General features: G+C 48.2%; 1 protein-coding gene across 3 annotated transcripts in view; it reads right to left on the bottom strand.

Annotated features, from left to right (window-relative positions):
* Positions 1–15146, bottom strand: part of MIPOL1 (mirror-image polydactyly 1) — an 845661-nt gene that overhangs the window by 782668 nt on the left and 47847 nt on the right. For all 3 annotated transcript variants that reach the window (XM_069209145.1, XM_069209144.1, XM_069209146.1), the window contains exon 3: positions 7523–7660. The gene's annotated coding sequence lies outside the window, so the exon portion shown is untranslated. The remainder of the gene's footprint in view (positions 1–7522; positions 7661–15146) is intronic.

Here is a 15146-nt window from a genome sequence, read left to right as displayed (position 1 = left end):
GATAGGCACACCAAACGGAGATTATCCTTTTAATAGTTTAAGCTTGAACAACCTACAGAGTGAGTTAGGTACTCCCTACTTTGCTGAGGAGGAAATCATCAATACCACGGACGTCTTTGTATATAGTGAGACAGAGATACTCAGGAGGACACGAAAATTAGAGCCTGACCAAACGTTGGCGGCGCCATGTCACGTAGGATCTCATTATTCTAATGAGACTTCTGGATTTTGAGCGGAAGAATCGCCTGTGGTGTGGGAGACTGAGTCTGAACCACTACATGTGAAACCTGTCGCCCCAATCCGGGTTTGCTCCGCCTAACTAGCAGTGCCTCATCTCTACCCAAGGGCAGGGATGATTGGGCAGCCGAGCGCATGACATAATTGATTTCTCAGGGAAACCGTGGTCACTCAGGTCTCGTCTGTTTTTCTCAGTTACATTAGTCTCACATATACAAGGACAAACAGAGGCAGTATATGTTTCAATAAGGTTTTAATGAAGCAACTGCATCTTAGACAATAAAGCATGTACTGCAATAACCAGGACGATAAAGCTTGACAGGATTAAAATTGTGACAAGGAGAGTAAAGCATAGAAATAACGCTACCATTTTGTCACTAGAGATAATAGACTAATTCCTACCTAGGCTATATTAGAGCACAGCATGCTAAGCTCCAGTTCTGCCCTTTATGTTCCCCTGAGAAGACATCATCCCCCATACCTGAGCAAATGCCTGAAGTCTGTATAAGCAGCTGTAGCGAAGCGTACAGCACTCAGCATACAGTTTTGGTCATCTGGCTGGAATCTCCCTCTAACGTGTATGGAACATGGAAGTGTTTTTATAATAAAACAGCTGATGTTCTGAGAAAATGTCCCTATGTGAGGATATGTATATTTCTATGAATACCAGAGACAAAGCGTTACCACGTTTTACCGGCAACCTATCTAACTGCGCCTTGAGAGAAGCACAGAGTGAACAAGAATGTCTTGTTCACATTCCGACGCAAGACCCGCCACCTCCGCACCCAACCCATCCCTCGTCGACAGTGGAACAAGATCCCCGAAGAGCAACTCTTCTCCGCACTCGCCGCCAACCAACCCACCCTCACCACCGACCCCAACGACGCAGCCCTCAACCTCACAAACTGGATCTCCAACTGCGCAGACATCCTTGCTCCCCTCAAACGCATGCATCGACAGACCAACACCAAAAAACCTCTCTGGTTCTCTGACACCCTCAAAGAATCAAAGAAAACTTGTCGCGCCCTTGAGAAAGCCTGGCGCAAGGACCGCACCGCTGACAACATGACCGCCCTCAAGAACGCTACCCGCGAACACCACCACCTGATCCGCGCTGCCAAAAGGAACTTTTTAACCGACAGACTGGACAAAAACAGACACAACAGCAGAGAACTCTTCAGCATCGTCAAGGAGTTCTCCAACCCCAGCGCCAACGCCAACGCCGTCACGCCCTCACAGGATCTGTGCGAATCCCTTGCCACTTTCTTCCATCGCAAGATTAGCGACCTCCACGACAGCTTCGGACACCAGACCCAACCAAACACCACCGAACCGGCATCCACGGCCATCACCCTCAACAACTGGTCCCACATCAACACGGAAGAAACCAAATCCATCATGAACTCTATCCACTCCGGCGCCCCTTCGGACCCCTGCTCGCACTTCATCTTTAACAAAGCTGACGACATCATCGCCCCGCACCTCCAGACCGTCATCAACTCTTCTTTTTCTTCTGCTACCTTCCCCGAATGCTGGAAACACGCCGAAGTCAACGCCCTACTAAAGAAACCTACAGCTGACCCGAGCGACCTGAAAAACTTCCGCCCCATCTCTCTTCTGCCTTTCCCAGCCAAAGTAATAGAGAAGACCGTCAACAAACAGCTGACCACCTTCCTGGAAGACAACAACCTGCTCGACCCCTCACAAACCGGATTCCGAACCAACTACAGCACTGAAACCGCCCTCATCTCAGTCACTGACGACATCAGAACCCTGATGGACAACGGTGAAACAGTCGCCCTCATTCTGCTCGACCTCTCGGCTGCCTTTGACACCGTCTGTCACCGCACCCTAATCACCCGCCTCCGCTCCACCGGAATCCAAGGCCAGGCCCTGGACTGGATCGCCTCCTTCCTCTCAAACCGTTCCCAAAGAGTTTACCTCCCTCCGTTTCGCTCAGAACCCACCGAGATCATATGCGGCGTACCCCAAGGCTCATCACTCAGCCCGACACTCTTCAATGTCTACATGAGCCCCCTCGCCAACATCGTACGCAAGCACGACATCATCATCACCTCCTACGCCGACGACACCCAACTTATACTCTCCCTCACCAAGGACCCCGCCAGCGCCAAGACCAACCTACAAGAGGGTATGAAGGACGTCGCAGATTGGATGAGGCTCAGCCGCCTAAAGCTGAACTCTGAAAAAACGGAAGTCCTCATCCTCGGCAACACCCCGTCCGCCTGGGACGACTCCTGGTGGCCCACGGCCCTCGGCACCGCACCGACCCCCACAGACCACGCCCGCAACCTCGGCTTCATCTTGGACCCTCTTCTCACCATGACCAAGCAAGTCAACGCCGTGTCCTCCGCCTGCTTCCTCACCCTCCGCATGCTCCGCAAGATCTTCCGCTGGATCCCCACCGACACCAGAAAAACCGTGACCCACGCCCTCGTCACGAGCCGCCTGCAACGCATTCAAAACGCCTCGGCCCGCCTCATCCTCAACATACCCCGCAGCAGCCACATCTCCGCACACCTGAGACATCTGCATTGGCTCCCAGTCAGCAAAAGGATCACCTTCCGACTTCTCACCCACGCACACAAAGCCCTCCACGACAAGGGACCGGAATACCTCAACAGACGCCTCAGCTTCTACGTCCCCACCAGCCTCCTCCGCTCCTCTGGCCTCGCACTCGCTGCTGTCCCTCGCATCCGCCGCTCCACGGCGGGTGGGAGATCTTTCTCCTTCCTGGCGGCCAAGACCTGGAACTCCCTCCCCACCAGCCTCAGGACCACCCAGGACCACTCCGCTTTCCGGAGACTCCTAAAGACCTGGCTGTTCGAGCAGCGATAACCCCCCCTTTTTCCCCTAGCGCCTTGAGACCCGCACGGGTGAGTAGCGCGCTTTATAAATGTTAATGATTTGATTTGATTTGATTTGTTTAAGAATGTAGTGCTGGCCTAAGCAAAGAACAGCTAGAGAGAGAGAATAAATAAAATACATCTAGGTTAAAGTGCACAGCGGCAGGCCTAGTGTGCTAAAATAACTTGCATGGAGCTATAACTAAAATGGCTACACAACAGGGTGAGGGACCCTTGGGGCTCAGCAGGTTCTTCGCTGCAGGGCAAAGGGCGGCCGGGTGTAGAGCGAATTGGTGAGCCAGAGACTGTGCGCAAAGGTGCCCTTTGAAGCTGGAGTTAAGTCTTGTAAAGGGTCGGTTAAAGGACAACAGGGGCACTTTAGCAGGAGGTCCGGGGTGTTCCTGAAGTCCCTCGACTGAAGCTTCCGCCAGGTCCTTTTTCAGCTCTGGGCAAGCTGGTTTTGCTGGTGTCCAACATCAGCTTACCAGTACCCATGGTATTGGTACGATTCAACCACAGGAGGGTGCAGTGCCACCAAACTTGGCACACATTCGGGGTTTGTCCTCCTGGTCATCGGTGAGTCGTCAGGTCTGGCTGAGACTTCCGGTTCTGGAGATATCGGCCGGCCAGTGAAGTAACCCTCACTCGGCTGTTGGTTCTTGGATTGTTGCAGAGTGGTACCTCCACTATGGAGGGAGTTCTTGGGCAATTGGTTGAGCCTGGAGGGCCTCTGTGTTTCTTGAGGTGAGTTCAGCGTCGAGCTTCTCCGTAGTGGCAATTGTCGGGTCCTGGGTGCAGCAGGAAGGATTTGGCACCTTTTGTTGATGCAGAAAGTAACAGTTTTCATGCCTTGGATCTTCTTTGTGCTGGTCATCTTTGTGTCCTTCGAATCTGATTTCTTGGTCCAGGGATGCCTACTAAATAATGAATTTAGTGGGCGTTTTAGGGGGTACGTGGCTGTATCCAATGGAACACTTACCTTTGGGTGGCTACACCCACTATAGTGACCACTTCCTTCCAGACACTTTCCTAGACCTAATTGGCTATTTTCCTTCCATCAAAGATGGAGGAAAATTAAATGGAGGGTCCACTCCTCCTACCCTTTGTGTAGTTGCCCACCTTTGCTTCTGTCCAAAGTGGGGGTTTGCAAAGGGGGAGGCCATCTGCTGCTAGCAGCAGGCCCGGAGTTCGATGTTCAAGGGCAGTCAGCCCTTTGAAGCTCACCACCAGGGCAGTGCACATTCCTGAGGGAGGGCGTGTTAGCTCCTCTACACAGGAAGGGCATTTTCTTACAAACCAGAGAGACGGGACTCTCGCACAAGGTTTGTATATTGGCTGTCTGGAGGTGGCAGGCTGGCTGGAACCCATCAGCAACCATGCCAGGATAGTTGGCTTTTGCAGGGGCACTTCATAGGTGACCCCTGGATACATTTAGGGATAAATCCAGTCCTGGTACCAGTGTGGATTTATCATTCTGAGTTGTTTGATACCAAACAACCCAGGGTTCAGAGCGGCCATCATGTAGCTAGGAAACTCGTGTTGACCAGTGTCCAGCACATGTATTAAAATCCCTGCTCTGTTCACTCGCTATGTCCCAGGTTTGGCAAAGACCCAGTGGTGGCATATTGCTCATGCAGCTATGCCCTCCCACATAGTATGGTGCACCCTGCCTTTGGGCTGTAAGGCCTACCACAGGGGTGGCTTACCCATATCATATGCAGTGAAGGGTGGACAGGGCACACAGGGAGTGTGCCATGCCGAGTTTGTGTTTTTTAGGCTTGCACCAGGACACCCAGCCTGCAATGGCAGTGCTGGGTGCATCTGCATGCAGGGCCCTAGAGGGTGGCACAATCAGTGCTGCTCCCCTCAGGAGCTTACGAAGTACCCCATGCCCTGGGTACACAGGTACTCATTTACTAAGGGCTTATAGTGGTAGCTAAGGGTGTATCCAATTGTGGCAATGCATCACACCATATTTAGGGAGAAAGCTCTGGCCTGGGGAACCTGGTTAGCAGGGGCCCTGGGCACTACCAACTGCTAGGACACCTCAACATCAGGCAAAAAGTGGGGACTAACCATGCAAAAACAAGCCTTTTACCACAGACCGCCACACTAGGCAATATTTTCAATATCTACATGACTCCACTGGCAGACACTGCATGCACCCACAGACTCAACATTGTGTCCTACGCCGACAACACCCAGCTTGTCCTGTCCCTCTCAGAAGGTACCGCCACCACACAAACCAACTTCCAAAACACTGTGACTCACATTGCAGCCTGAATGAGGACCAACTGCCTCAAGCTAAATTCAGACAAAACAGAGATCCTCAGGGTCAGGAACAAGCTCTCCCCCTGAGGTGACATGTAGTGGCCCGCCGCCCTTGGTCCCCCCACCCACACCCACCAACCACACACGCAACCTTGGGATTATCTAAGACACCTGACTGATTATGAAGCAACAGATCAACACCATCTCCTCTGCCTGCTTCCACATCCCGCAAGCTCCACAAGATCTTCCAATGGATCCCCATCTCTACTAGGAAACCAGTCACCCTGGCCCTCATCTTCAGTTGACTCAGCAACACGCTCTATGCCTGAACCACTAAACAGCTTGTGAACCGCCTCCAGACTATCCAGAACTCAGCAGCAAGACTCGTCCTCGACCTACCCAGAAGAACCAGCATCACCACCCCCCCCCCACCTCAGGGCCGTCCACTGGCTCCCCGTCCAGCAAAGATGCCTCTTCAAGCTCCTCACACACACGCATACAAGGCCCTCCACAACACCGGACCAGCCTACATCAACAATCACCTCTTTCCACCAACCAACCAGAGACATCCGCTTAGCCTCCTCGCCCAGGTCACGTTCCCCGCATCTGCCGCAAACACCACAGAAGTCGGTCCTTCTCCCACCTCACCACCAGATCCTTGAACGACCTCCACCTGCGCACCTCCCCTTCCCTGAAGAATTTCAGAAAGCAGCTAAAAACTTTGCTCTTTGACCGCCAGCAACAGACTGACGAGGTTTGCAGCACAGACACCCCTCCCCCTCCCCCCCCAGCGCCTGGAGACCCCCCCGGGGTGAGAAGATTTGCTATAGAAGACCACGGTGATTGAGTTTTCTATGTAAAGTTGTCAGCAACAGTAGTGGTACGTTCAGCACTGATGAGGCGCTTGCCAAGCTACCGGTAGAGATTGTATTGATTTACTTCCACTCCTCTCAGTCAAGCACTCGTACACTTTCGCGCCCTCCAACTACTCATCCCATGTAGTATTATCCATTATAGAATTTGATAAACATGTGTCTCCACTATTTCTTACAATGTCCTGCCACCCCGTTGCGCTTCTTATTCTGAATATCCCAACTAACAAGTTCAGAGAGGACAACAGACGAAGTGTCGATATATATCAATGTCGGGTGCAGAAATCCATTTAATTGTGCCATTCTTGATTGGAATGAATCTTCTTCTTGCGTTTCTATACTTTTAGTAATATCTGCCTCAGATGTTGACGACTCGACCCCTCTGCTTCCTTTAAAATGTTTACCTCCAAATTTTTTCATTGAGGCGGCCAAAAACTGCGCAGAGCGTGCAACAATTGAATCACGAGTCTCCTCCACCTGGACTCATTGTGTCTCACTTTATTATTCAATGAACATTTGTTTAGTAAAAGGATCGTCGCCGCTGGAGGAGGGGGTGCTCATACCTGGTAGGTGCAACCTTTGTTCCCAGCCCCTCCTCTTTATTTTGGTAGCACCTTCTATAGTGAGCGCAGAGGTCCTTACTTGCATTCCCCTGCTTATATGCATTTCCGAAGTGTCAACACCACCAAGAGGGAAGCGTAAGGGTCTCGTATTCACTAGTTCATGTATGCCTAATCCAATATCTTGAATTTATAAAAATAAAACTTAAAACTAAATTTAGGGATTAGTTCTTGATGACGAGATACATGCGGCACTCAGCTCACCCAGCTCTGCAGCCTGCTCATGATTGTTCCTCCTCTCTCTCTGCTGTTCCTTCTTACGACCATCACTCACCTTATATCACTGCTTGTTTGATATTTTTCCTACTTTGTAGATGGAACTTTACTGGTGCCACAAATTGTTCCAATTACTAATAGTGTTGATCCAAAATTTAAATAAAGTCTCCAGGTTTTTTAGTGTGATCCCGGTTGGGAAAGGCCATACAGTGAGCTCATCTTGCGCACCCTACTCCCTGCATGCCAGTAAGTGAAGGTACTGGACCACGACTGCTACTCTAGTCACGACAGTGGCCAACATCACTTTGCCTTCCCCCTTTTTAGAAAGATGTACAACTTGGGCTACTACACCTGCACAAAAAGAACAAATTTCTCCTGCCACTTCTCCAATGCCCAAACCTTCAATTCACTGAGAAACTGAAATATAAATCGAGCTTACCTCGGCTCAAATTGCTAGATATGGTGTCCGTTACGATAAAAGGCTGTTTCACTTGTCGTCTGTTAATGCGAGGCTGGAGTGCTGACATGCTGCTGCGTGATGAGCTTGTCCACGACTTCCCCAGTATTCAAGATGCATCTGCAAGAGCAACAAACATAAACTTTAGGATCTCAGCTAGAATTAGGAATTCAAAAATCAGTTAAACAGAGGGAGGCAAAAGCACAGCACAACAAAACGACGGCAAACTTCATAGAAGGAGCAGAACAGGTTCTCAGACTTGAACTTTGTTGGGCAGTGGTTCCCAACCTTTCGACTTCTGTGGACCCCCACTTTACCATTACTGGAATCCGGGGACCCCTACTTTATCATTAATGGAATCCGGGGACCACCCACTGAGTCATTACTGAAAGCTGGGGAGCTAACCTGTTGATATTATTGAACTTTCTAATCAGTCAAGGAGCCCATGAGGTGGCTTCGTGGACCCCCAGGGTTCCCCAGACCACAGTTTGGAAACCACTGTACTAGGGGCCCTAACCTGAATGATCGCCTCATGTGAATGTGGAATAAGCACCATCCTTGGATAAGGAAGTGGGACTCGGAGATGTGTCTGGACAACACCAGAGTGACAGCATGACGAAGTCTGTGTGGGTTATTGTTCTGTGCCATATTTCACTTTGTGTTTGTATATAAATATTAGTTTTTTGCATAAAAGCAAGTATCTGTCTGGACATTAATTTATTAGGGTTGCTGAGGGTGTTTTGAGTTGTGAACTTGTGCATAGCTTGCACCTACCTCAAACGTTCCCCCCAACCGTAGCTCAGAGAAGCCTTGGAATCCTCGACGCACACTACCCCTGAGAGTCAAGTGCTGAAGGAGTAGTACGTAGCCCAGTTACTCAGGACCCATAGTGAGGTGTAGCCTAGAACATTAGAAGCAAAAAGGCCACAACCCCTACGGTTGGGCACAGTAACTCCTCTTACCCTGTGGCCCTGTGAAAGGAGTTCTGACAGTCATGTTCACAAATGCCTGGATATCATTCTCAAAACACAGCACACTCCGAGGCCCTCAAAGAAATTCTGCATAATATGGTGAAAAGTTGCAACAGCTGAGGCCAGCTCCACAGGCATCCTGCAGAGTCTGACAAAATATGTACAGGGTTTAGCTCTAGATAAAGTGTCACAACAGAGATCTGGTGGAATCCAGACACACCTCTTTCACAAGACGTTTACGAGTATCTTTAATTAGTTCATCAATAACATCCACCAGTTCTGTTGTAAAACTGTCCACGTTACATCGTTTACTGAGTGTCCATTCGGCCGCAAGGAAGTTGCTCACCGCACAGAACAGGGGAGTGGAGGTATCCCTCATCATAATCCTTAGGGCATCTTTGCAATGTCTCATGCCCATATTCCTACAAATTGGGCGCAGCCACTTCCGCCGTGCAGTCCTTTATGCGGGGCATATACACATAAAATGTACTACGGATTCTGGAGTGCAATTACAGCTGGGACATAAATCAGTTATTGTAGTAGAAGTCCACGTGTTGCTAAAAGATTTAAGAGGTATATATATAGTTTATTCGGTCTGAAATTAGACAATTAAAAAGCATAAAAATGAACCATACATACAGAGAAAAAAATAAAAATCATAACCATCACGAAGAAAAGAAAACAATAACAGTTAATACACTGCTTATCCAACAGACCAAATGTTAGATAGAACTCCTCAGATGGTGCCTCCTAGCTTATTGGATACCATATGCCAAGACAGTTTAAAAGGAAAACAGATAGTATACCAAAACTTTTCTGATGTTACCTAAAAAAACTATTCTAGAGCAGGTTATACTTAAAAAAAAAAAAGGTTCATAATACTTCGTAAAATACTTCGTACTTGCGAGAGTTAAATACCAGACATTTAAAAGGGTGCCATAGAGTTAGCCTCATGTCTTAAGTAAATTGTTCAGGGGAATTAAATCTTACCATCTGCAAAGTACTATGTGCTAAGATACTATGAATCGGTTTACAACAGAAAGTATAGCAAATATTTTCTAATATTACCTATAAAAACTATTCTGGAGTAAGTTATACATAAAAAATGGTTCATAATACTTCATAAAATGCTTTGTGCTTGCGATAATTAGAAACCAAACAGTTAAAAGGGTGCCATAGGGATAGCCTCATGTCTGGAGACCAAACAGTTAAAAGGGTGCCATAGGGCTAGCCTCATGTCTGGAGACCAACCAGTTAAAAGGGTGCCATAGGGCGAGCCTCATGTCTGGAGACCAAACAGTTAAAAGGGTGCCATAGGGCGAGCCTCATGTCTGGAGACCAAACAGTTAAAAGGGTGCCATAGGGCTAGCCTCATGTCTGGAGACCAAACAGTTAAAAGGGTGCCATAGGGCGAGCCTCATGTCTGGAGACCAAACAGTTAAAAGGGTGCCATAGGGCGAGCCTCATGTCTGGAGACCAAACAGTTAAAAGGGTGCCATAGGGCGAGCCTCATGTCTGGAGACCAAACAGTTAAAAGGGTGCCATAGGGCGAGCCTCATGTCTGGAGACCAAACAGTTAAAAGGGTGCCATAGGGCGAGCCTCATGTCTGGAGACCAAACAGTCAAAAGGGTGCCATAGGGCGAGCCTCATGTCTGGAGACCAAACAGTTAAAAGGGTGCCATAGGGCTAGCCTCATGTCTGGAGACCAAACAGTTAAAAGGGTGCCATAGGGCTAGCCTCATGTCTGGAGACCAAACAGTTAAAAGGGTGCCATAGGGCTAGCCTCATGTCTGGAGACCAAACAGTTAAGGGTGCCATAGGGCGAGCCTCATGTCTGGAGACCAAACAGTTAAAAGGGTGCCATAAGGCGAGCCTCATGTCTGGAGACCAAGCAGTTAAAAGGGTACCATAGGGCTAGCCTCATGTCTGGAGACCAAACAGTTAAAAGGGTGCCATAGGGCGAGCCTCATGTCTGGAGACCAAACAGTTAAAAGGGTGCCATAGGGCTAGCCTCATGTCTGGAGACCAAACAGTTAAAAGGGTGCCATAGGGCTAGCCTCATGTCTGGAGACCAAACAGTTAAAAGGGTGCCATAGGGCGAGCCTCATGTCTGGAGACCAAACAGTTAAAAGGGTGCCATAGGGCTAGCCTCATGTCTGGAGACCAAACAGTTAAAAGGGTGCCATAGGGCTAGCCTCATGTCTGGAGACCAAACAGTTAAAAGGGTGCCATAGAGCGAGCCTCGTGTCTGGAGAGCAAACAGTTAAAAGGGTGCCATAAGGCGAGCCTCATGTCTGGAGACCAAACAGTTAAAAGGGTGCCATAGAGCTAGCCTCATGTCTGGAGACCAAACAGTTAAAAGGGTACCATAGGGCTAGCCTCATGTCTGGAGTGAATTGTTCGGGGGAATTAAGTGTTACCATCTGCAAGGTGCTATGAGCTGAGATGCTATGAATCGGTTTAAAAAAGAAAACCCGCTAAAAACACAGACGAGAGTCAAATCTAATATCATGAATAGATCAACACAGATTATTATATTTAGAATCCCTAACTACCTGGAAATCCCCGTCCACTAACTGCTGGAGCTCTCTCCAGCCAGTAGACTAGGGTCTGGAATAGTCCTACTGCGGATTGTGCACGCTGCTGACAGATACTTAGAAACAGAGCTTACTATCAGCGTGGAAGTATCGTATCTGCATAGTCTATAGGCACTGATTCGGTTTTGTAATAACGATACCTTGCACAAGGGAATAATCCACTTTCCTCTAGGACATTATACAAGGGGCAAAAAAATAGGACATGCTCCGGAGTTTCCTTGCATGAATGGCAGTTTATGCATTTATCAGACCTAGGACTATTGGTCGGCCAACGGACCGTGAAGCTGTTAACTGCTAATGTTCCGTATCTGAACTGATGGAATAAGGCTCGGGCACGTGCTGGTATGGGGAGATCCAGGAAATTTTCGGGCCGGGGTTCGTGCTTGACCAGCAGAAACTCTGCTGTCAGACGACCTGGCCCATTACAATGAAAAGACTCCTCGTAGATTTTTCCCCAGTATTGTTCTTTAATCAGCAATCTGGCGTTAGCAGGAATCATCTCAGGATTTTCCCAATAATGGGAGAGGCCCAGCTTAACCCAGGCTGATTTCATCTCCCTCACCCAGCGAACTTTTTCCCATCCCTGGAATGGTGGTATAAGATCTTTGATTGCTGTCCTGAAGGGCTCGAGTTCTTCCGTTTTCCAAAGTCGAACCCAGTATAGAAGCAGCCTTAAGCATGCTGTATCTTTGATGCTATTTATACCCAGGTCTAATCTTAGGGGAAGTATCGGCGTGCCCTTCCCTAGCCTAGATATGTGTCTGAAAAAGTTGTTTTCTTTGGTTTGGAGGGTGTCCAGTTGTCTGTGTGAACCCCAGAGTTCCGCGTAAAGCAGGCATGGTACTTAATTCCCGGCCAGCTTAGGGGAGTCGTTGGTGCAGTTTGCTAAATAGTTAATGCAATTGTTTAATTAAACGAGGAAAACGGTAGGGGCTAGAACACAGCCCTGTCTGACTCCTCTTTCGATGGCAACTGGATCTGTTAAATCGCCATCCTTACCACTCCTAATTTGTGCATAAGTATTCTCATGTAGTCGGGCCATAAGTTTCAAAAGACCATTTGGGATGCCCATGTTGGCTAATGTCAGCCATAGCTGGTTCCTGGGGACCAGATCAAATGCGGCTCTAAGGTCAATGAAGACCACAAACAGGTTACCCCCTCCTACTTACACGGTCTTCCATTTGATTGTTAGGAATCTTAAGACTTGATCTATGGTACTAACTGCTGGCCTAAACCCTGCTTGCAAATTGGAAATGGCATTAGTTTCTAGAATCCATTTTTCAAGATGAAACAGGACTTGCTTTGCAAAAATTTTGGGGAAATTATCAAGTAAGGAGATTGGACGGTAGTTGGCAGGGTCAGAGGGGCTGCCTTTCTTGAAGGTGGGAACTATCTCTGCTCCCTTCCAGGAGCTCGGGACAGGCGCTCCTGCAGCTACTGCGTTAAAGACCAAGTTCAGGTATGGGGCCCATATATCCGGACTTGTCTTGTACAAGTCACCTGGGATTTTGTCAAGGCCTGGGGACTTTCCCCATTTCAGTGAAGCAATCGCAGCCTTGGTTTCTGCCAGGGTGAATTTGATTGGGGGGGTCTCAGAGGTCATAATATGGTTCAGTTCCCTGGCAGTAACACCTGTAGTCCCTGAATATAATCGGCCAAAGTGATCTATCCACTCTGCAGGGAGTATTGAGGCACCAGGCAAACGGTTAGATTCTTCACTAGCATCGGCCACCAATTTCCAGAATTTCGAGGTATCATTAGCTTTTGCAGACTCCAGAATGTAAGCCCATCTAAGTTCGTCCTGCGGGCTCTACTGAGTTCCTGTTTGTAATCTTTCCTTGCTTGCCTTATATGCTCTGTCTGGCCCCCTCCTAGAGCTCTCAATAGATTGTGCTGTGCTTCCCTGCATGCGGCACTGAACCACCTTGCATTATACTTTTTTTTTGCTTTGCTGGCAATCTCTTTGGTGAAAATATGTTTTAAAGAATTAAATAGTTGTGTATGGGCTACTATAAGCCCTTCACCATCTTCTAAAAAGCAGGTGCATACGCTCCATATGGTCAGCCAACTGGCTGTACACAGATTTCATAGTACCTGAGTCAGTGCTCACAAATTCCCATTTAACGTTTCGTCTATTATTGGTCAATGCGAGCTGCTGCTCGTGAATCTTGGGGCAAGGAGCTTCAAGTAGAGGTAATAAACTCCTAACCAATAGAATCAGTGGCTCATGATCGCTTTCCCCGTGTTCTACAATCTTCATGTCAGCCATGTGACCCCACAACCGAATATCAAGCAAAATGTAGTCTATCTGGCTCTTCTGTGTTCCACGCCTGAATGTAGGATGAAGCTCAACATCCGAGCTGGAGCGACCGTTACAGGCCCGAAGGCCATGTGCCAGTGTGATGTCCACAACTTGATGTGTTAGTCTGTTCATTCTCGTTTTTTTGCTTGACACCAGTTGGGGGATACCCCAATAAGCGTCCTCTTCTTTATATAGTTCCTGGGCCAGCGAGTAGTGCTCAAAAGTAACATTAAAATCCCCTGCGATAAGAATGAAGTGGGAGGAGGTTTTGCAGGAAAGAAAACTATCCAAAATAGTCAAAGCATCTGACTCATATTTACTACCCAGGCTCCTGTTATATATGTTGATTATTAGGAGCGGTTTCTCCTTAAGGGATGGTATTGATAAACCCATCAGATCTGGACAGCCCATATCTACTATTTCAACCTGACATTTGAGGGAGCAGCTGAGCCATATGAGCAGCCCGTCTGAGGGTCTCCCGGAGATCGCCTTGCTTGCTGGGACCCAATAGCTTTTGAAACCAATTCTATATTTGGGCTCCAGTGCCCACGTTTCTTGAAAGAGGCATATTTTGTGTTCATCTATAAATTTGCCCCATTCAGGGATACTCATTTTATTCTCCAGCCCTGCAATGTTCCAGCTAAGAACTGTGTCTAAACCGTCTATTTTATCTTGGGAAGCTTTGGCCGTAGAGTGACCTCTTGCAAATGAAGTGCCATGGGAAAGTTTAATACCCCTTTCAGTCATAGCTAGACTAGCCTCAGTTAGATTTTCCGGTACATTGTCACCCATGGTGTTACTCGCCCCATTTAGATCGGGGCCTGGCATAGTCGGTTCGAATGCCCGGACAGATGAAGTGGACCCTCGGTTACTGGGACCTATTAAATCCAGGGCTGGGTTGGTCTCATACGCCTTACCCTCCTTACTAGCTCCCCAAATACAGGTCTCCATGCTCTGATCACAGAGGGAAAGAGGGGGACATCCTAGAAAGTTCTATCTGGGCTGGTGAGAGGATTACTGTGGGGCCTCTGATGTCTACAATAGGAGTCTGATCAGCCTCAGGGCTACCTATTCCTATTCCTTGTGTTTCAATAGTTCCGGCTATGCGATAATTCTTGTCCCAATTTCTAGTTCCTTGAGGCTTAGGTGGGCCATGCGCAGGGCTGATTTTTAGTCAATCAGTTTCAAAAAGAGATGGTAAAAGGGAGCTACGTCCTGACTGGGGGGCAAGCTGCATCTGCGAACTAGTAGCACCTCTGGGTGGCATTGGCGCCCCCTTAATAGCTGGTAAAACTTTAGGAGGGTAGAAAGCCTGGCGTCTACACAAAGATACTTCTCCCCCTAGGGGGTTGGATAAGCACACGTTCAAAGAGAGCTGCTAGACAAAGGTGGGTGAATCAAAATTGATAACAATACAATCCCCTGTGCCGGGGTTCTTAAGTGGAACTCCTCACCATTAATATTGAGGAAGCCATATGGAATGCAAATCTGGCGTTACTATGTAACCAATGTATGACCTTATTTTTCAGTTCTGTGAATGATTCAGGGATATTGGTTTTAAGCTTAGGAACACTTGTAATAACAAGAACGTATGGGCAGGATTCCGGCGGTAGATGTAAAGTTCTCGGGTTGGTTTCTTCATCCCTATACATCCGATCTGTTGGTGAATTGTTCTGATCAGGGGTATCTTTGTAGGATTTTGTTCCCATGTTATTGGAAGAAGCAGCTCCTCCAT

This window comes from Pleurodeles waltl, chromosome 9 (genome assembly GCF_031143425.1).
Source record: "Pleurodeles waltl isolate 20211129_DDA chromosome 9, aPleWal1.hap1.20221129, whole genome shotgun sequence".
NCBI lineage: Eukaryota > Metazoa > Chordata > Amphibia > Caudata > Salamandridae > Pleurodeles > Pleurodeles waltl.
This window is presented reverse-complemented; position numbering and strand designations above follow the sequence as displayed.